We start from the raw sequence: 22,154 nt of genomic DNA, 5'->3' as shown, positions 1-22,154 counted from the left end.
AGCTAAGACTATGACCACAAAGGGAAGCATCCACTCTACATCTGCTTTATCAATCCCTTTTAGCATCTTATATGTCTCAGTTAAATCTCCTGTCATTCTTCTAAACTCTAGTGAGTTTCGTCTAAATTGCCCAATTGATTCTCGTTAAAAATCATTCAACACCAGGTTAGATTCCAACAGGTTTATTTGGAAGCATTAGCTTTTGGAGCACTGCTCCTTCATCAGGTGGTTGTATGATTTTTAACTTTGTACATCCCAGTCCAACACCAGCACCTCCAAATTTAACCTATCCTCATATGCAAGCCTTTCATATTGCATGAAATATTTGCTACATGTGGGATACCCTGATGTGATTGTGTCAACTGATGGGCCACATTTAGCTTTAGGGTCTTTCAGCCGGTTCTGGCAGTGGACTATAAGAGCACTATACTTCGATAACAAGGTGGTTTATTGCATGATAGCAGTAAGTCCAATTACATTGTTAGTCAGATATAATTATTAGGAATTGTATGGAACACATCTGCTCCCTCTGATGTATGTAAAACCCAGACTGTATGTGAACTCATCTGATTGGGCGGAGCTCAATGTAATAAGAAGATGACCTCCGTCAGAACCATTACCATATACAATAGATTCTCCCCAAGTTTTTTTTTTCTGTAGTTAGTTAATGGTTGTAAAGATAAAGTCACCACAGTCCCAGAGAACTACTCTCTCCTTAGAGAGAGATGGCTGGTGGTAGTTTAACTTAAGGGTTACCACACCTCAGATATGGGACAAGGTTAAGAAAGCAGGTGAACTCAGCTGGCATAGGAACTGAAACCACGCTGCAACACAAAGCAGCCATCCAGCTAACTGAGCTATCAAGCCCCAAAATAAACTAGTGCTCACTGGGGATACATTCTTGTATGTAACTGTATTATATTAGCTACCACACCAACTCCCACCAAGTCATAGAGTCATAGAGCTGAGGAACAGATCCTTTGGTCCAACTCAACCTTGTTGACCAGACATCCCAATCTGACCTAGTCCCATTTGCCAGTTGTTGGGGGCCATAATCTCTCTAAACATTTCCTATTCATATACCAATACAGATACTTTTAAATGTCATAATTGTCCCACACTCCACCACTTCCTCTGACAGCTCATTCCATACATGCACCACCCTCTGTGTGAAAAGGTTACTCCTCATGTCCTTTTGAAATCTTTCCCTCTCACCTTAAACGTGTAACCTCTAGGTTTGGATTCCCCTGCCCTGGGGAAAATACCTTGCTACCCATGCCCCTCATGAAGCTTCACAAATCCAGGTGATCTGGACATTTCACAATCTTTCCAAAATGTGTTATCCTTGAACTTGGAAGATAAATGGGTCTTTTATTTGAGGGTTGGTAATCTCGGTCCTGATCTTGACCTTGATTGGTCTGTGAACCATTAACATCACGGCATCCCTCATTGGATTTGTCCCAGACAAACATCTGGACTGATGGTTCTGTAATGAGATAAGGATATTGCAGTGTCTCCACACAACTCTCCCAGCTATATAAATAAGATACAATCATGCTGGCTGACCGATCCTTGTGACGGCTATACTGTTCTGCTTGAGATACCTTATCTCATATCCTTCGAATGCCCTTGGCCCAAGTGTGGCAACCATCATGCATTGTGACACCCATGATAATGAATATCTCTTTCTTCCTATAAGACTGCTTTTTGATGTCTAGTCAGCACAAACGATTCGGACCGAAGGGTCAGTTTCTGTGTTGCATGACTCTATGACTCGATGAATCGATTTTTGTAGAATTAGACTTAGATTTATTGTCACATGTACTCAAATACAGGGATACATGAGTACAGTGAAAACTGTATAAAGTCACCATTTCCGATGCCATCTTAGGTACAAAAACACCTAGGTACAAAATCTTTGGTATGAATTAGAGGAATAAAGAAACAAAGGTGAAGGTTCAGCATTACAGTCCTTCTAAAGCAGGAAGTCCACGCTGGGCTTCCTCAAATCTGGGAGTTTGCGCTGGGCTTCACTCGAGGCCAGGAGTCCTGTGTCATCTGTGCACTCAATGGTGGAGTCAGCCTCTTTGGTAGTAAAGGATGTTGGACCTTCAGTGTCCTCCATACACCCTCTGTGTAAAAATATTGCCCCTCAGGTTCCTTTTAAATCTTTCTCCTCTCACCTTAAACCTATGCCTTCGAGATTTGGACTCCCCCACTCTGGCAAAAAGACCTTGGCTATTCACCCTATCCGACCATAAACCTCTATATGGTCACCCCTCAGCCTCCGATGCTCCAGGGAAAACAGTCCCAGCCTTTTCATCCTCTCCCTAAAGCTCAAACCCTCTAACCCCGGCAACATCCTTGTAAATGTTTTCTGCACGCTTTCAAGTTGAACAACATCTTCCCTATTGCAAGGAAATCAGAATTGAATGCAATATTCCAAAAGTGGCCTAACCATTGTCCTCTACAGCTGCAACATGACCTCCTGACCTCTCGACAAGGCAACAAAGGAAGATTGGTGGCAGTGGACTGCCTGAAACAACCTTTACTCTGAGCCACGTGGTGATAGAGGCAACAGGTACCATGAGGTGCCAGTGGTGGCAATCAGGAAAATATCCCATCGAGAAGGAGGCCATTCAACCTGTCTTTTTGGTGTGAAATATTGGCATAGCAATCCAGTCCAATTTTTGCACTCCTGCCTGGAATAATCTAGGACCAAAGGGCATGGTTTCCCTCAGAGGGTAGTGAATCTGTGCAATTTTTTACTGCAGAGGATTGTTGAAGTTGGGTCACCAAGTACACTCATGGCTGATATAGACAGATTTTTAATCGTTAAGGGAATGAAGGCTTATGTGTAGGAGAGAGATTGAGCCCTCTTTGGGAAAGGCCGGTGTGAAGCAACTGCAGGCCCATGGCTGAAGAAGGACTGTAATTTGGAACTTTTAACTTTATTTCTTGTTTATACTGACACAAAGTGTAATGTTGAACTTTTAACTTATTTCTTTATTTTTCTACTTGTTACCAAAGATTTAGTACCGAGTTACCTTGAACCTAAGATGGCGATGTGAATGGAGACATTGTAAACCTTTCACTGTACTCCAGTGTCCCTGTACTTGAGTACAGGTGTCCCTCCCCGCCCCTGTATCCGCGGGTGATATCTTCCAAGACCAACTGTGGATGCCCAAAACTGCAGATAGTAGCGAAGCCTATTATTTAAAGGGAAAATTTACCTCCCCGGCAGCCCCCTTGAATTATTTCTGGAATGCTCTGTGTAATATTATCGGGCCAAGGTAAACCACGAATAACTGAAACCACAGAAACCGAATCCACGGATACGGGGGTTCTACTGTACATGTAACAATAAAACCTAACTCTGAATTCTGATGGTTACCAGGTCAGCCATGATCTCAATGATTGGTGAAGCAGACTTGATGGACCGAGTGGCCTACAGCTGTTCCTATGTCCATTGTGTAATGGTCCTCTTAACTCCACACTTAAAGGTATGCTTGGCACAGGATTATTTATTGCCGACATTGTGTACCGTTGGTATTCCCAGAATGCCACAAAGCAATCTTCCGTCTGGTTATTGGTAAGACTAGAAAATGCATGCTGTGTTCAGTGCTAGTGTTTTTCCAGCCATTTTTTTCCTAACTTAATTCTATTAATAAGTCAGTCTGCCTGGTCGGTCAGTAGCAATCTGGAGTACTCTCAACAGGTCTGTCTCTGATATCCATTTACCAATGTGTGCCTTTGCATATTAATTTGGTTCCAATCAGCAGGTACGTCAACTTTGAGCCTCTTACCCTCAAAGATGTACCAGGTCTCAAGAAAGAATGCCACTGGCTGATTACTAATCTGGAATGAGTGACCGTAAAGTAAGTTACTATGTATATACAAAGCTCATTTATCTGAAGGCATTAGGTTTCTAGAGGTACATTTGACTTTGTACCTTGCCCATGTCTCTTTCCTCAGCATCACGTTAGTTGTTCCTTTTCACATAATTCTAGCTTCTTTTAAATGACCCCGCGTCGACTGCGCATTCCGGCTCCTAACACAGGCTTCCCAAAGTGGGGTCAGGTCGGGACCCCAAATGGGGTCACAAGATACACTTTTGGGGTTGTGACATCCAAGGCAGCAACAAACACTTTGGAACTTGGGCAGGGTTAAAACAGCTGTATTCACACTCTAACAAACCCCATGAAGGAGTCAAAACTTTCAAGTCTTGAAATGGGCCGACAGTGGGAGAAATATTCAAATGCACTGTGATAGCCACTCGCTGTATGAAAGGCTTCTCCCTATCCCTTCCTTTGTTGATTATCAATATTTCGTGTCTTCTATTCTTTATAATTCCAATATTGGAAACTATCTAGTACATCCCAAATTCCCATATTGAGGCTTGAAATGTTCGGGATGTCTCAGTGACTACTGCGAGGTAGGAGGGTTGCTGTGAAAGCAGGAATATATAGGAAAGGTGTTGGCCTAGTGGTATTATCACTTGTCTGCTCATGTAGAAGGTCTGGTGAGTGTGCAAATCCCACCACAGAGCAATCTGAGATCAATTTTAATTAAAAGAAAATCTGGAAATGAGAGTCTAATGATGATCATACTCAGGTAAATCAATCTGCTTCTCTCGTGTCCTTTAATGACAGAGACTGCTATCCTTACCTGATCTGTCTGGATTGGAAGGTTTGAGTTATAAGGAGAGGGTGGATAAGTTGGGACATTTTTCCCTGGACTGAAGGAGACTGAGGGGTGACCTTATAGAGGTCTATAAAATCATGAAAGACATAGATAAAGTAGATAGCCAACAGCTTTTCCCTACGGTAGGGGATTCTAGAGGGCATAGGTTTAAGGTGAGAGAGGAAATATACAAAAGGGTGCAGAGGGATGGTTTTTTTCACACAGAGGGTGTTGAGTGTCCAGATCGGGATGCCAGAGGTAGTGGTGGAAGTGAGTACAATTTTGTAGTGTAAGAATAATTTAGGTAGATACATGGGTGGGAAATGGACCAAACGCAGGTAAGCAGGACAAGTTTAATTGTGAGAAGTGGGCAGCAAGTCAGACCGAAGAGCCTGTTCTGGATGTAGCTTTGCTCGCTGAGCTGGAAGGTTCATGTTCAGACATTTCGTCAATGTACTGGGCTTCATCCAGAGGCTCACAGAAGATGTTACCTAATATGGTGACATCTGAATATGAACCTTCCAGCTCAGCGAGCAAACCTACATCCAGAACATCAACCTGAGCTACAAATCTTCTCAAAACTCGCTAGAGCCTGTTTCCATACTGTAGACGTCTATGGTCGACATATGATTTCAGACAGGTAGGAACCTGGTTGATAGTCAAAGAGTGTGATGCTGGAAAAGCACAGCTGGTCAGGCAGCATCCCAGGAGCAGAAGAGTCGACGTTTCGGATATAAGCTTTTCATCGGGAATAGAACATAGAACGTTACAGCGCAGTACAGGCCCTTCGGCCCTCGATGTTGCGCCAACCTGTGAAATGAATCTGATGTCCATCTAACCTACACCATTCCATTATTATCCATATGCATGTCCAATGCCTATTTAAATGCCCTTAATGTTGGTGAGTCTACTACTTTTGCAGGCAGGCTGTTCCACGCCCCTACTACTGTCTGAGTAAAGAAACTACTCCGATATCTGTCCTAAATCTATCACCCCTCAATTTAAAGCTATGTCCTCTCCTGTTAGCCTTCACCATCTGAGGAAAAAGGCTCTCACTGTCCACCCTATCTAATCCTCTGATTATTTTATACATCTCGATTAAGTTACCTCTCAACCTTCTTCTCTCCACTGAAAACAGCCTCAGTTCCCTCACCCTTTCCTTGTAAGACCTTCCCTCCATACTAGGCAACATCCTAGTAAATCTCCTCTGAACCCTTTCCAAAGCTTCCACATCCTTCCTATAATGTGGTGACCAGACCAGCATGCAATACTCCAGGTGCGGCCTTACCAGTGTCTTGTTTAGCTGAAGCATGACCTCGTGGCTCCGAAACGCAATCCCTGTACCAATAAATGCCAACACACCATATGCCTTCTTCACAACCCTATCAACCTGGGTGGGAATTTTCAGGGATTTCAGGAATGATTTGAACGTTTCAAGCATAAGCTCTTCATAAGGAATGAAGAACTTCTAAGAGAATGATCAGGGAGAAGGTAGGGCCAATCAGGGGTAGCGGAGGGAACTTTTGCCTGGAGTCTGAGCAGATAGGAGAAGCCCTAAATGAGTTTTTTGCTTCAGTTTTCACCAAGGAAAGGGAACTTGTTGTTAATGAAAACTTAGAGGAGCTGGGATACAACCTTGACCAAATCAAGATTAATGAAGTTGATGTGCTAGAAATTTTGGAAAACATTAAGATTGTTAAGTCCCCAGGGCCAGAACAGATTTATCGTAGGCTGCTGCGGGAAGTGAGAAAAGAGGCTGTGAAGATGCTGGCGAGGATATTTGCCTCTTCACTCTCCACAGGAGTCGTACCAGAGGATTGGAAGGAGGCAAATGTTGTTCCTCTTTTCAAGAAGGGTAATAGGGAAATCCCTGGCAATTACAGACCAGTCAGTCTTACATCTGTGGCCAGCAAAGTTTTGGAAAGAATTCTGAGGGATAGGATTTTTGACTATTTGGCAAAGCATAGTGTGATTAAAGGCAGTCAGCATGGCTTTGTGAGGGGCAGGTCATGCCTCACAAATCTTATTGAGTTCTTTGAGGAAGTGTCAAGACAGGTCGACGACGGTTGAGCAGTGGATGTGGTGTATATGGACTTCAGCAAGGCATTTGATAGGGTTCCCCATGGTAGGCTCATTCATAAAGTCAGGAAGTATGGGATACAGAGAGATTTGGCAATCTGGATTCAGAATTGGCTGGCTGACAGAAGGCAGAGAGTGGCTGTAGATGGAAAGTATTCTGCCTGGAGGACAGTGTTGAGTGGGGTCCTGCAAGGCTATGTTCTTGGGCCTCTGCTCTTTGTAGTTTTTATAAATGACTTGGATGAGGAGGTTGAGGGGTGGGTTAGTAAATTTGCAGATGACACAAAGGTTGGAGGTGTTGTCGATAGTATAGAGAGCTACTGCAGGCTGCAGCGTGACATAGACAGGATGCAGAGCTGGGCTGAGAAATGGCAGATGGAGTTCAACCTGGATCGATGCAAAGTGATGCATTTTGTAAGGTCAAACTCGAATACTGAGTATAGGATTAAAGACAGGATTCTTGGCAGAGTGGAGGAACAGAGGGATCTGGGTGTGCAAGTACAGAGATCCCTCAAAGTTGCCACTCAAGTGGATAGAGTTGTTAAGAAAGCATATGGTGTTTTGGCTTTCATTAACAGGGGGATCGAGTTTAAGAGCCACGAGGTTTTGCTGCAGCTCTACATGTCCCTGGTGAGACCACACTTGGAATATTGTGTCCCGTTCTGGTCGCCCTACTATAGGAAAGATACAGACGCTTTGGAGAGGGTGCAAATAAGGTTTACCAGGATGCTGCCTGGACTGGAGGGCTTGCCTTATGAAGAAAGGTTGAATAAGCTTGGACTTTTCTCTCGGGAGAGAAGGAGGAAGAGAGGAGACCTAATCGAGGTATTCAAGATAATGAGAGGAATAGATAGAGTCAATAGGCAGAGATTTTTCCCCAGGGCAGGATTGACTAGTAGAAGAAGTCATAGTTTGAAGATATTAGGAGGAAGGTTTCAAGGAGACGTCAGAGGTAGGTTCTTTATGCAGAGAGTTGTGAATGCATGGAATGCGTTGCCAACTGTGGGGACATTGGGGACATTTAAGCGACTGCAGGACATGCACATGGATAGCAGTGAGTTGAGGGGTGTGTAGGTTAAGTTACTATATTTTACATTAGGATTAAATCGTGGCACAATACCGTGGGCCATAGGGCCTGTTCTGTGCTGTACCTTTCTATGTTCTATGTTCTAACTTATGCCGGGAATGTGGACTCTCCAGCTCCTGGGATGCTGTCTGACCAACTGTGCTTTTCCAGCACCACACTTGTTTACTCTGACTCCAGCATCTGCAGTCCTCACTTTGCAACCTGGTTGATATTCAACTAACCTGCACGCGATTAGGAATGAGCAAGAAATGTTGACCTAGCCAGAGACACTGTGAATGAATAACAAAATATAAGTCGGTCAGAAGCTTCTGCTGCTCTATTTATCTGCACCGCGCAGATGATTTAGAATACATCCGAAATTAGCTGCAATTTAAAACCAAGTTACAGAAAATGCTGAAGTACTCAGCAGGATGGTTGACAAAGATATAAAGATAATTTTTCAGATTTTGCCTGCTATGAATTTCAACTGCTGGATAACTTTCCAAAAAACCTGCGCACGAAATAATTTCGAGACTTTTGCACACTATTTGAAAATGTTGCAACTTAAATTAGTCACATTTTGGAAGCGGGAGATTCTATTAGTGAAATAAAAGGGAAAGTTTAAATGAAATGACATTGCAGAATCAGTAAAAATTGCAATGTAGGTTTGGAGTGGCTCGTCACTCTCGGACACACCATTAGAATTACTCAGAGGGCAGTATTAGCTGGGAGTTTAATATTAGGGTAATTGCTAACGTTCTGGGTTAATAGACTTTAAATGCTCTTAGTTCGAGCCCCCCACACGCGGTGTTGTTTGTGTGCAGGCAGGTATGGAAAGTAAGAATGCTGGAGCAAGTCCGTGCTTCAGTATGTTTGAACATCCTGCCAAAAGTGATAAGTACAGCTGCTGAGTGTCCTGCTTTCTTTCCGGTGAAAAAGTAGGTTTCCAAATGCCACTGACATTTTTCTTTTCTCAAAGCGCCCATTCCAGATGCTGCAGCGACTCCTCCTGGACAGACAACTTATTGAGAACACCAGCAATAGCATTAATGCAGTATAAGATATACATGACTTAAATAAAAGTATATCACAGTTCATATATGTGTTATTATAGTTATAAATTACCGTGTTTTAGTTTGTACTTTTGTTTTTGTATTTTGATACGAAAATATACTTAAAAAGTGTCGTATTTTCCTTTACGTTGCCTATATGTGTAATTCAATTTTTATAGGAAAATAAGATTTACTTGTTATCGGTATATATTCGTTGAGTCAAAATACAAAAACAAAAACACAAACTAAAACACAATAATTCTTAACCATAGTCACATATATATAAGCTGTTGTATTTTGATTCAACGAATATATACCTAAAACAAGTGAGTCACGTTTTTCAATAAAAATTGCATCACACAATGTATAGGAAAACAAGAATCACAAATTTTTAGGTATATTTCCATATCAAAACAAAAACAGAACGTGCTGGAAACATTCAGAAGATCACATACCAACAATGAAGGATGTTGTGACAATTCCAAATTTCAAAAGTTTATAATTTCCCCAGACAGCAACTATCCGCCACTGGTACTCCAGCACTCTGTGAAGTCCTCATCCTTAAAAGTATTCCCTAGGTTACAATTGAATAGCATCATATTTAAGGTTATGCAAGTATGTGTGAGCCATAGAGGAAATTAAATATTGTTGAACTTTGCTCTTGCAGTACTAAAATAAAATTTCAAGAAACGTTTTAATAAGTACAATATACAACAGGAATAAAAGATACAGGTGGGCAGAGAGATATGAAAAGAAAGTTGCCAGTACAAAACAAAATAAACCACCCAAAACACTCCTGAGCATTTCTTATAATTTAATCTTTTGTGGGGATTGGGCATTGCTGGCTAAATGAGCATTTTCTGCCTACCCCTAATTACCCTTAAGAAAATGGTTGTGAGATGTCTTCTTCACCCTTTTTCAGAACTATCTAACCGTTCATCCTCATCATTTATTGTTCATGGTCCTTAGTCTGTGCAAAAGTAGACCATGAGTAGGCCCCTCCAGCCTGTTCCACCATTCAATCGGATCATGGCAGGGTTTATTGGAAAGACTAGAAAATGCGTGCTGTGTGGTCCAGTTTGTGTTCAGTGACACTGAGGGAACACAGATATCATTCCATGTCAGGATTATGTGTGACTTGGAGAGGAGCTTGTAGGTTGAGGTTTGTCCATGTATCTATTGCTGTTGACCTTTGAGGTGGTTAGGAGTCATGGGTTTAGATGATGCTATGGAAGAGGCTTTGGTAAGTTGCTGCAAAGAATCTTATGTATGGTACACCCTGCTGTATTTTGTGATCAAAGGGATTGAACATTCAAGGTGGTGAGTGGAGTGCCTAGAGTTAAAAACATAGTAAAAGAAAGACTATGAGCAGAAGGCAAGTAAATAAGAGGGGAAGGATGCACATGTTGAAGTTGTCAGGGAAAGTTTTAATAAAACCTTCTTTCTGTCAACACCTTTCAAAACTACAATCTAATGTGCTTCATAGCCATTTAAGTGCTTGTGGATTGTGGCCCTACTGCCAACATGGCAGCAGTTGAAACAGATAGGATTCTTAAGGTCAATGACAGGGTAAATGCTGAGAGGATGTTTCCTCTCTTGGGAGTCTAGGACCAGAGGACATAGACTCAGAATTAAGGGGCTCCTATTTAAGACTGAGCTGAGGAGGAATTTTTTCTCTCAGAGGGTTGTGAGTCTTTGGAACTCCTTGACACAAAGAGCTATAAAAACAGAATCCTTGTGCATATTTAAGGTTAGTGTGGATAGATTCTTGATCAGTTGTGGAACCAAGGATTATGGAGAAAGGGCAGGAAAGTAGATGTGAGGAATGTGAATCGGCCATGATCCTACTGAATGGTTGGAGGGGTTTACTCATGTTCCTGAGTCTTATGGCCTAATTGTTTTATGGATTAATTTTGCACAGACTAAGGATCATGAACAATAAATGATGAGGATGAACAGTTAGACAGTTCTGACAAAGAGTCAGGGACCCTGATTAACTCTGATTTCTCTCCACAGATGCTGCCAGACCTGCTGAGATTTTCCAGCAATTTCTGTTTTTGTAACAGTTAGATGATGTTGGCTGAATTTGGCAAGACACCTGATGATGTCCGTGCCCTTCAAGTAAGATCATAGAATGTTTTACATCCACTTGAACAAGCAGTTTAACACCCACCCAGAAAGGTAGCATACTTGATAATGTATCATTTCCTCACCATTGGAATATCAGAACATTAAATGTGAGAATAGGACTTCAAACCACAACCTTCCAATTCAAAGAGATGAGAATTAATTACTTTTTCATACCCAAATGAATCAAAATGACAGAAGCATGTGAGGTGATGTAGGTTTTGAAAAAGAAGTGTAAGGCTTGTTATTATGACTTATTTTCACTGTGTTTGAATGATGTGACAAATCAATTTAAACAACAAATGTTTTTCTTTTTTAAAATCAATATTGCTGTTTGAATGAAAGCAAGTGCCTGATTGAGAGAAAGTGAGGACTGCAGATGCTGGAGATCAGCGCTGAAGAGTGTGGTGCTGGAAAAGCACAGCTGGTTAGGCAGTATCCAAGGTGCAGGACAGTCGATATTTTGAACATAAGCTCTTCATCAGCAATGAGGGGGTGGTCCAAGGGGGCTAAGACATAAATGGGAGGGGGGGTGGGGCTGGGGGTAAGGTAGCTAGGAATGCGAAAGGTAGATGAAGGTGAGGGTGAAGGTGATAGGCCAGAGAGGAGGGTGGAGGGGATAGGTGGAAAGGAAGATGGCCAGGTAGGACAGTTCAAGAGGGCAGTGCTGAGTTGGATCTAGAATAAGGTGGGTGGAGGGGAAATGAGGAAACTGGTGAAATCCACATTCATCCCGTGTGGTTGGAGGGTCCCTGATTGGGTTGGATTAGTAGAAAGAACTGACTATCCAAGGTTAGGGTTAACATTAATGGCAGTCAAATGAGGGTTAGGCCAACACAAGGGGGCAGATAACCTGATTATGTTTAGGTTTAAATGTATAAGACCAATGTCCTGTGCAGTCAACAAGTTGTGTAGAACTTTCCATTCAGCAGGTATCTAGTCTTCAGTGTGTCTCCATGAAACTAAAAGTATGGATCCAGCAGCAATCAGGAATTGTAAGGGGCGGCTCTGTAGCCACTCCTGTACCTGCTACAATGTAATCTATTGGCATGGGCAACTGGATCAAGTCAGTGATTAAACTCTGCTGACGTTGGGGTACAGCTGGAGAAACATACACAAAAAGTAGAGAGGAGGTTTAACTTTGAAAGAAAATTAACAGGAAGGTCAACTTGCTTGAAGAGCAGCCTTCCTGTTGGAATGATCAAAAGTTATTATTTTCTGCTATAGAAATTTCAAGGAAAAGTAGAGATTATTTTTGGTTTTTCAAATGCATTGGGTGCATCCGTAGAATTGGTAATGTAATTAGTTTTCTTATTCTTTATTTTTCTACGGTCTGGGAATTTAGAATAGTGGGAATGGCGGTTAGGGTAGTTGAATGTTCCTCCTGCAGAATGTGGGAGGCAAGGGTCACCGCTAGTGTCCCTGCTGACTTCATCTGTGGAAAGTGACCTAACTCCAGCACCTTGAAAACCGCGTGAGGGAACTGGAGCTGGAGCTGGATGAACTTCGGATCATTCGGGAGGTGGAGGGGGTTATTGAGAGAAGTTACAGGGAGGTAATCCCAGCTCAGGTACAAGAAAAAGGCAGATGGGTTACAGTCAGGGGACGGAAAGGGAACCAGCAGGCAGTGCAGGGAACCCCTGTGGCCATTCCCCTCAATAACAAGTATGCCATTTTGGATACTGTTGAGGGGGGTGGAACTACCAGGGGTAAGACATGGGATACAGGTCTCTGGCACAGGGTCTGTCCCTGTTGCTCAGAAGGGCAGGGGAGAGAAGAGCAGAGCATTAGTCAGAAAGACTCACGGTAGGTGTGTTGCCTCCTAGATGCCAGCATCCATGATATCTCAGATCATGTTATCGGGATCGTGGGGAGGGGTGCAGGGAGCAGTCCCAAGTTGTGGTCCACATAGGTACTAACGATATAGGTAGAAAGAAGGATGGGGATTTAAGGCAGAAATTCAGGGACTCAGGTGGAAGCTTAGTGTAAGAACAAACAGAGTTGTTATCTCTGATTTGTTGCCCATGCCACATGCTAACGAGGCAAGGAGTAGGGAGAGAGAAGAGTTGAACATGTGGTGACAGGGATGGTGCAGGTGGGAGGGATTCAGATACCTGGATAATTGGGGCTTATTCTGGAGCAGTTGGGACCTCTACAAACAGGATGGTCCACATTTCAGCCAGAGGGGGCTCAATATACTGGGGTGGAAATTTGCTAATGCACCAACAAGCAGGAAGATGGTGTCAAGTGTGTCTACTTCAACACCAGAAGCACCCGGAATAAGGTGGTGAACTTGCAGCATGGGCTGGTACCTAGGACTTTGATATTGTGGCCATTTCGGTGACATGGATAGAGCAGGAACAGGAATGGTTGTTGCCGGTTCCGGGATTTAGATGTTTCAGTAACAACAGAGAAGATGGGAAAAGAGGGGGAGATGTGGCGTTGTTAGGAGAAAGTGAGGACTGTAGATGCTGGAGATTAGAGTTGAGTGTGTTGCTGGAAAAGCGCAGCAGGTCAGGCAGCATCTCAGGAGCAGAAGAATTGACATTTCCTGATGAAGAGCTTATGCTCCTTGGATGCTGCCTGACCTGCCATGCTTTTCCAGCAACACACTCTCGACTTGTGGCATTGTTAGTCAAGGACAGTATTACGGTGGCAGAAAGGGCGTTTTTTTGGACACGTATTATGGACTGAGGTTAGAAACAGGAAAGGAGAGGTCACCCTGTTGGGAGTTTTTCTGTAGGCCTCCAAATAGTTCCAGAGATGTTGAGGAAAGGATAGTAAAGATAATTCTGGACGAGAGTAACAGGGTAGTTGTTAAGAGGGACTTTAACTTTCCAAATATTGACTGGAAATACTATAGTTTGAGTACTTTAGATGGGCCAGTTTTTGTCCAATATGTGTAGGATGGTTTCCTGACACAGGCCAACAAATAGCAAGGTCACATTGGATTTGGTGCTCGATAATAAACCTGGCCAAGTGTTAGATTTGGAGGTAGGTGAGCACTTTGGTGATAGTGACCACAATTCAGTTATGTTTACTTTAGCAATGGAAAGGGATAGGTATAAAATGCAGGGCAAGGGTTATTGCTGGGGGAAAGGCAATTATGATGCGATTTGGCAAGATTTAGGATGCATAGGATGGGGAAGGAAACTGCAGGAGATGGGCACAATTGAAATTGGAGCTTATTCAAGGAATAGCTACTGTGTGTCCTTGATAAGTGTGTACCTGTCAGGCAGGGAGGAAAGGGTTGAGTGAGGGAGCCGTGTTTTCCTAAAGAAGTTGAATCTCTTGTCAAGAGGAAGTAGAAGCCTTATGTTAGGATGAGACGTAAAGGCTCAGTTAGGACACTTGAGCGTTCTAAGTTAGCTAGGAAAGACCTAAAGAGAACACTAAGAAGAGCCAGGAGAGGACATGAGAAGACTTTGGCAGGTAGAATAAAGGAAAACCCTAAAGCTTTCTATTGATATATCAAGAATAAAAGAATGATTAGAGAAGGATTATGGCCAATCAAGGACAGTAGTGAGAAGTTGTGTGCAGATCCAAGGAGATAGGGGCAACACTAAATAAATATTTTTTGTCAGTATTCACACTGGAAAAAGACAATGTTGTCAAGGAGAATACAGGGATATAGGCTACTAGCCTAGATGGGATTGACGTTCCGAGGGAGGAGATGTTAGCAATTCTGGATAGTGTGAAAATAGATAAGTCCCCTGGGCTGGATGCAATTTATTCTAGGATTCTCTGGGAAAACAGGGAGGAGATTGCAGAGCCTTTGGCTTTGATCTTTATGTAATCATTGATACAAGAATAGTGCCAGAAGACTGGTGGATAGCAAAGAAGGAGAGTAGAGGCAACCCTGGTAATTATAGACCAGTGAACCTTACTTCAATTGTCAGTAAAGTATTAGAAAAGGTTATAAGAGATAGGAATTATAATCACCTGGAGAGGAAAACATTGATTAGGATAGTCAACACAGTCATGTGAAGGGTAGGTTATATTTTACAAACCTTATTGAGTTCTTTGAGTTGGTGACCAAACAGATGGATGAGGGTAAAGTGGTTGATGTGGTGCAAATGGATTTCAATAAGGTGTTTGATAAGGTTCCCCACAATAGGCTACTGCACAAAATATAGTGGCATGGGATTGAAGGTGAATTTACCGGTTTGAATCAGACATTGGCTGGCTGAAAGAAGATAGAGTGTGGTAGTTGATGGGAAATGTTCATCCTGGATTTCAGTTACTAGTTCTGGATATAAGTTCGCTCACTGAGGCTGGATGGTTCATTTCCAGACGTTTTGTCATCCTACTAGGTGACATCTTCAGTGGGCCTCCAGGTGAAGCACTGCTGCTGATTCCTGCTTTCTATTTATATGTTTGGGTTTCTTTGGTTTGGTGATGTCATTTCCTGAGGTGATGTCATTTCTTGTTCTTTTTCTTAGGGGGTGGTTGATGGGAATTAACTCAATGTGTTTGTTGATAGAGTTGCGGTTGGAATGCCATGCTTCTTGGAATTCTCGTGCGTGTCTCTATTTGGTTGTCCTAGGATGGATGTGTTGTCACAGTTAAAGTGGTGTCCTTCCTTATCTGTATGTAAGGATACTAGTGAGAGACGATTATGTCATTTTGTGTCTAGTTGATGTTCATGCATCCTAGTGGCTAGTTTTCTGCCTTTTTGTCTAATGTATTGTTTGTTTCAGTTCTTGCACAGTATTTTGTAAATGACGTTAGTTTTGCTTGTTGTCTGTATAGGGTCTTTCAAGTTCATTAGCTGCTGTTTTAGTGTATTGGTGGATTTGTGGGCTACCATGATGCCAAGGGGTCTAGGTAGTCTGGCAGTCAGTTACTGGTGGTGTATTTCAAGGATCTGTTTTGAGGCCACTGCTGTTTGTCATTTTTATAAATGAACTAGATGAGGGTGTAGAAGGATGGGTTAGTAAATTTGCAGATAATACTAATGTCGTGGAATTGTAGATAGTGCTGAAGGATGTTGCAGGTTACTGAGGCACATAGATAAACTGCAGAGCTGGGCTGAGCGATGACAAATGGAGTTTTCTGCAGAAAAGTGTGAGTTGATTCACTTTGGAAGGAGCAACAGGAATAGAGAGTATGGGCTAATGGTAAGACTCTTGGCAGTGTAGATGAGCAGAGAGATCTCGGTGTCCATGCACAATGATCCATGAAAGTTGCCACTCAGGTTGATAGGGCTGTTAAGAAGGCCTACAGTGTGTTAGCTTTTAATAGTAGAGGAATTGAGGTTTGGAGCCACGAGGTGATGCTGCAGCTGTACAAAACTCTGATACAGCTGCAATAGACAATAGACAATAGACAATAGATGCAGGAGTAGGCCATTCAGCCCTTCGAGCCTGCACCGCCATTCAATATGATCATGGCTGATCATTCCCAATCAGTATCCTGTTCCAGCCTTATCTCCATAACCCTTGACTCCACTATCTTTAAGAGCTCTATCCATTTCTTTCTTAAATGAATCCAGAGACTGGGCCTCCACTGCCCTCTGGGGCAGAGCATTCCACACAGCCACCACTCTCTGGGTGAAGTAGTTTCTCCTCATCTCTGTCATAAATGGTCTACCCCGTATTTTTAAGTTGTGTCCTCTGGTTCGGCACTCCCCCATCAGCGGAAATATGTTTCCTCCTGCCAGAGTGTCCAATCCTTTCATAATCCTATACGTTTCAATCAGATCCTCTCTCAGTCTTCTAAACTCAAGGGTATACAAGCCCAGTCGCTTCAGTCTTTCCGTGTAAGGCAATCCTGCCATTCCAGGAATTGACCTCGTGAACCTACGCTGCATTCCCTCAATAGCCAGAATGTCTTTCCTCAAATTTGGAGACCAGAACTGTACACAGTACTCCAGGTGTGGTCTCACCAGGGCCCTGTACAGCTGCAGAAGCACCTCTTTGCTTCTATACTCAATTCCTCTTGTTATGAAGGCCAGCATGCTATTAGCCTTCTTCACGACCTGCTGTACCTGCATGCTTGCCTTCATTGACTGGTGGACAAGAACACCCAGATCTCTCTGAACAGCCCCTTTACCTAATTTGATACCATTGAGGTAGTAATCTGCCTTCCTGTTCTTGCCACCAAAGTGGATAACCAGACATTTATCCACATTAAACTGCATCTGCCATGCATCTGCCCACTCACCTAACTTGTCCAGGTCACCCTGTAATCTCCTAACATCCTCATCACATTTAACCCTACCACCCAGCTTTGTATCATCAGCAAATTTGCTAATGTTATTGCTGATACCATCTTCTATATCATTTACATATATTGTAAAAAGCTGCGGTCCCAGCACGGATCCCTGCGGTACCCCACTGGACACTGCCTGCCATTCCGAAATGGAGCCGTTAATCACTACCCTTTGTTTCCTATTAGCCAACCAATTCTCTATCCAATCTAGTACTTTGCCCCCAATACCGTGTGCCCTAATTTTACTCACTAACCTCTTGTGTGGGACTTTATCAAAAGCTTTCTGAAAGTCCAGGTACACTACATCCACTGGATCTCCCTCGTCCATCTTCCGAGTTACATCCTCAAAAAATTCAAGAAGATTAGTCAAGCATGATTTCCCCTTCATAAATCCATGCTGACTCTGTCCTATCCTGTTACTATTATCCAGATGTGCCGTAATTTCATCCTTTATAATAGACTCCAGCATCTTTCCCACCACTGAGGTCAGACTAACTGGTCTATAATTTCCTGCTTTCTCCCGGCCACCCTTCTTAAAAAGTGGCACAACATTAGCCGCCCTCCAATCCTCAGGAACCGACCCCGATTCTATTGAACTCTGGAAAATAATCACCAGCGCATCCACGATTTCCCGAGCCACCTCCTTCAGTACCCTGGGATGCAGGCCATCAGGTCCCGGAGACTTATCAACCTTCAGACCTAACAGTCTCTCCAACACCAAATCCTGGCAAATATAAATTCCCTTAAGTTCAGGTCCTTCAGCCACTGTTACCTCAGGGAGAGGTATGCAATACTTGGAGTATTGCATACAGTTCTGGTCACCATATTATATGAAGGATGTGGAAGCTTTAGAAAGGGTTCGGAGGAGATTTACTAGAATGTTGCCTGGTATGGAGGGAAGATCTTATGAGGAAAGACTGAGGGACTTGAGCCTGTTTACATTAGAGAGAAGGTTGAGAGGTGACCTAATTGAGAGATGTAAGATCATCAAAGGGTTAAATAGGGTGGACAGTGAGAGCCTTTTTCCTCAGATGGTGATGGCTAGCACGAGGGGACATAGCTTTAAATTGAGGGGTGATAGATTTAGAGTTAGGTTCTTCACTCAGAGAGTAGTAGGGGCGTGGAATGTACTGCCTGCAACAGTAGTAGACTCGCCAACTTTAAGAGCATTTAAATGGTCATTGGATAAACATCTGGATGAAAATGAAATAGTGTAGGATAGATAGGCTTCACAGATTGGCGCAACATTGAGGGCTGAAGGGCCTGTACTGCACTGTAACACTGTAATGTTCTATGTTCTATTAATTCTGATTTGGTTTGCACATTTTCTTTGGCAGGGTAACAGTAGGGCTGAATAGAAGCTGGGTGGTTGCGTGGTTCATCTGTTCCTGCCCATGTTCCTTCAGATGCTCAATTGGTGAGCATTTGGTGGGGTAGCAACTAATCAAAGAGGCAGAAAGAGAGGCTCAGGGTCCCAACTGTAGACAGGGATGTAATGCAGCTGCCAAAAGGAATTCATGATGTGGCGATACTGGTGTTGGACTGGGGTGGACAAAGTTAATTGTCACATGACAACGAGTTATAGTCCAACAGGTTTATTTGAAACCACAAACTTTCAGAGCCCCCGCTCATTCCTCAGGCAGTTAGAGAGACAGAATACATCAGACCTAGAATTTATAAGTAAAAGCCTAAAAGGTCATACAACTTATGTGAATGTATTGTGGTACATGACTCTATTGAGCAAACCTAGATCTCCAAAACCTTATATTTTAAACCTATTGGACTATAACCCAGCGTCGTGTGATTTTTGAAAAGTAACTCAGTCAGGGCTACAAGTCTAACGACCATGACATGCCCTCTAATGCTTTTTTATCTTAATAATGGGAGCCCAAAAGAGCTGAAAGAAATTACAAAGACATATGGCAGCTGTGGCTACTTCATCAGCAGAAGCTGCTGATTTAATTGTGCCTCACTTGGCAGCCCCTTCCTTGTGTCTCCTCGTCATTGCTGTTGTAAAAACTGTCCCAAAATATTGATTGCCCGCAACATGCAATGGGAATTAAAACATTGCAAACAATTGGGTTATTCACTAGTTCGATATCTTGTTAATTAATCATTTCAAATTGGCGATCAGGTTGCTGATTTCACAGCTAACTATTTGAGTCACCTTTGTCCTATATCCTAAAGTAAGTTGGGTTAACAAAAATATATTAACCTTGGATTTAAAATTAACGGCTGACCTCACATTTGTGGAAGAGAATTCCAAACTTTTACCACCCTTTGTTGTAGATGTCTTTCTGACTAACTTCTGAAATGTCTGCTTATATATTTTAGGCAACACCTTAGTCCTATACATATTTCAGTGGAATTTTTCTCTCTCTCTCTCTCTCTCTCTTTTGTTGTGGCTGCACAGGACATTGATTTGACCACTTTTGAAATATTGCGTGCAATTCTGGTCTCCCTCCTATTGGAAGGATGTTGTGAAACTTAGAGTCATAGAGATGTACAGCATGGATACAGACCTTTCGGTCCAACTTGCCCATGCTGACTAGATATCCCAACCTAATCTAGTCCAGAATGTCCAGATTACAGAGGAGGAAGTGCTGGATGTCTTGAAACAGTTAAAAGTGGATAAATCCCAGGACCTGATCAGGTGTACCCAAGAACTCTGTGGGAAGCTAGAGAAGTGATTGCTGGGCCTTTTGCTGAGATATTTGTATCATCGACAGTCACAGGTGAGGTGCTGGAAGACTGGAGGTTGGCAAACGTGGTGCCACTGTTTAAGAAGGGCGGTAAAGACAAGCCAGGAAACTATAGACCGGTGAGCCTGACCTCAGTGGTGGGCAAGTTGTTGGAGGGAATCCTGAGGGACAGGATATACATCTCTTTGGAAAGGCAAGGACTGATTAGGGATAGTCAACATGGCTTTGTGCGTGGGAAATCATGTCTCACAAACTTGATTGAGTTTTTTGAGGAAGTAACAAAGAAGATTGATGAGGGAAGAGCAGTAGATGTGATCTATATGGACTTCAGTAAGGTGTTCGACAAGGTTCCCCATGGGAGACTGATTAGCAAGGTTAGATCTCATGGAATACAGGGACAACTAGCCATTTGGATACAGAACTGGCTCAAAGGTAGAAGACAGAGGGTAGTGGTGAAGGGTTGTTTTTCAGACTGGAGGCCTGTGACCAGTGGAGTGCCACAAGGATTGGTGCTGGGCCCTCTACATTTTGTCATTTACATAAATGATTTGGATGCGAGCATAAGAGGTACAGTTAGTAAGTTTGCAGATGACACCAAAATTAGAGGTGTAGTGGATAGCGAAGAGGGTTACCTCAAATTACAACAGGATCTTGATCAGATGGGCCAATGGGCTGAGAAGTGGCAGATGGAGTTTAATTCAGATAAATGCGAGGTGCTGCATTTTGGGAAAGCAAATCTTAACAGGATTTATACACTTAATGGTAAGGTCCTTGGGAGTGTTGCTGAACAAAGAGACCTTGGAGTGCAGGTGCATAGCTCCTTGAAAGTGGAGTCGCAGGTAGATGGGATAGTGAAGAAGGCATTTGGTATGCTTTTCTTTATTGGTCAGAGTATTGAGTACAGGAGTTGGGAGGTCATGTTGGGGCTGTAGAGGACATTCATTCCCCACAAGGTTCTAAATTAACCCACAAGAGGAAACATCCTTCCAGCCCTACCTTGTCAATTGCCCTCAGAATCTCACATGTTTAAATATGATTCAATAAGAATGTCCAAAGCTTTGTTTCAGGGATTTTGGTAAATGTAACATGAAATCCCGAAACATCTGATTCTCACTTTAGGGAATCACTATCTGACAATAGAGGAAATTGGTGACATCTCCTTTAGGGTTCATGTGTACCACCACGATGAACGTTATCTATAGTGGCTTGGTTAAAAAGCTCTAACACTGAAAATAACAGCCCACAGGACACCAGGTAACTTCATCTGTGACACTGATGGTAGCATCTGCCTCTTTAGCCATCTGCAAAAGTATGTCATGTGAAGACTCCCCATCATAAATTGATTTGTTTACTGCGTCACTCTCATATTTTGTTTACAGAAGGAAGCTGTTAATATATCTTTCTAAATTCCATGGAATACACCTCAGGTTTGAGTAGAAAATCCAAGTTGGCAGAATACTCTCCATCTATCTGAATATGTGCAGCTCTAGCACTTAAGAGAGTTTACACCATCCAGGACAAAGCAGCCCACTTGATTTGCATCCCATCCATCACCTACAATATTGACTCCCTTCACCATCTGTGTTCTACGTCAGCAGTAACATCTACGAGATGCACTATGACAACTGAAGAAGTCTCTTCAGACACCACCTTATGAACCCATAACCTCAATCACCTAGAAGGACAACTGCAGCAAATTCATGGATTACCTGCAAGTCCTGACTTGGGATTATATCACCATTCTTTTACTTTGACCTAGTTGAAATAATGGAGCTCCCTCCTTCTCACTGTCTCGAGCGCATATAAATATAGTCTTGTACAGGTCATTCTGCTTTAATGCACGTTTCATCAATGTGAATTTGCGGTAAAGCGATTGATGAATTGGCGAAGTTATTTCTAAAGTGCAAACATTTAAAACACGTATTACATCACCAGCACATTAACCACTGTTCCAAACCGTGATTTTTCTATAACACGGGGTTGCACAAGAACTCTACCATCATGGTTTTGAAGAACTGACTGTAAATGTAAGAGATGTCTTTGGTTTGTTTGGAACGAGTCAAACTCCAGTGTTTGTTTTCTTGATACGTAACTGTTCAGAATTGAATTGCACTTGTAACTATGTATATATACAAAGTTTTTTTAATGAATAAAGTATATTTTTGATAAAAAAACTGGAGCTCTCTCTCTTACAACATTTCAGGTGTACCTACACCACAAGGATTGTAATAG

General features: G+C 42.7%; 1 long non-coding RNA gene across 1 annotated transcript; it reads left to right on the top strand.

Moving 5' to 3' along the window:
- Positions 1-304: 304 nt before the first annotated feature.
- On the top strand, positions 305-22,029 carry LOC140463218 (uncharacterized). Its single transcript, XR_011954633.1, has 3 exons — positions 305-463; positions 3,398-3,503; positions 21,302-22,029. It is a non-coding gene; the product is annotated as an uncharacterized lncRNA (long non-coding RNA).
- Positions 22,030-22,154: the final 125 nt, after the last annotated feature.

Source organism: Chiloscyllium punctatum, chromosome 37 (genome assembly GCF_047496795.1).
Source record: "Chiloscyllium punctatum isolate Juve2018m chromosome 37, sChiPun1.3, whole genome shotgun sequence".
Taxonomy (NCBI): Eukaryota; Metazoa; Chordata; class Chondrichthyes; order Orectolobiformes; family Hemiscylliidae; genus Chiloscyllium; species Chiloscyllium punctatum.
Note: the sequence above shows the minus strand (reverse complement) of the source record. Positions and strands in the feature narration are given on the sequence as shown.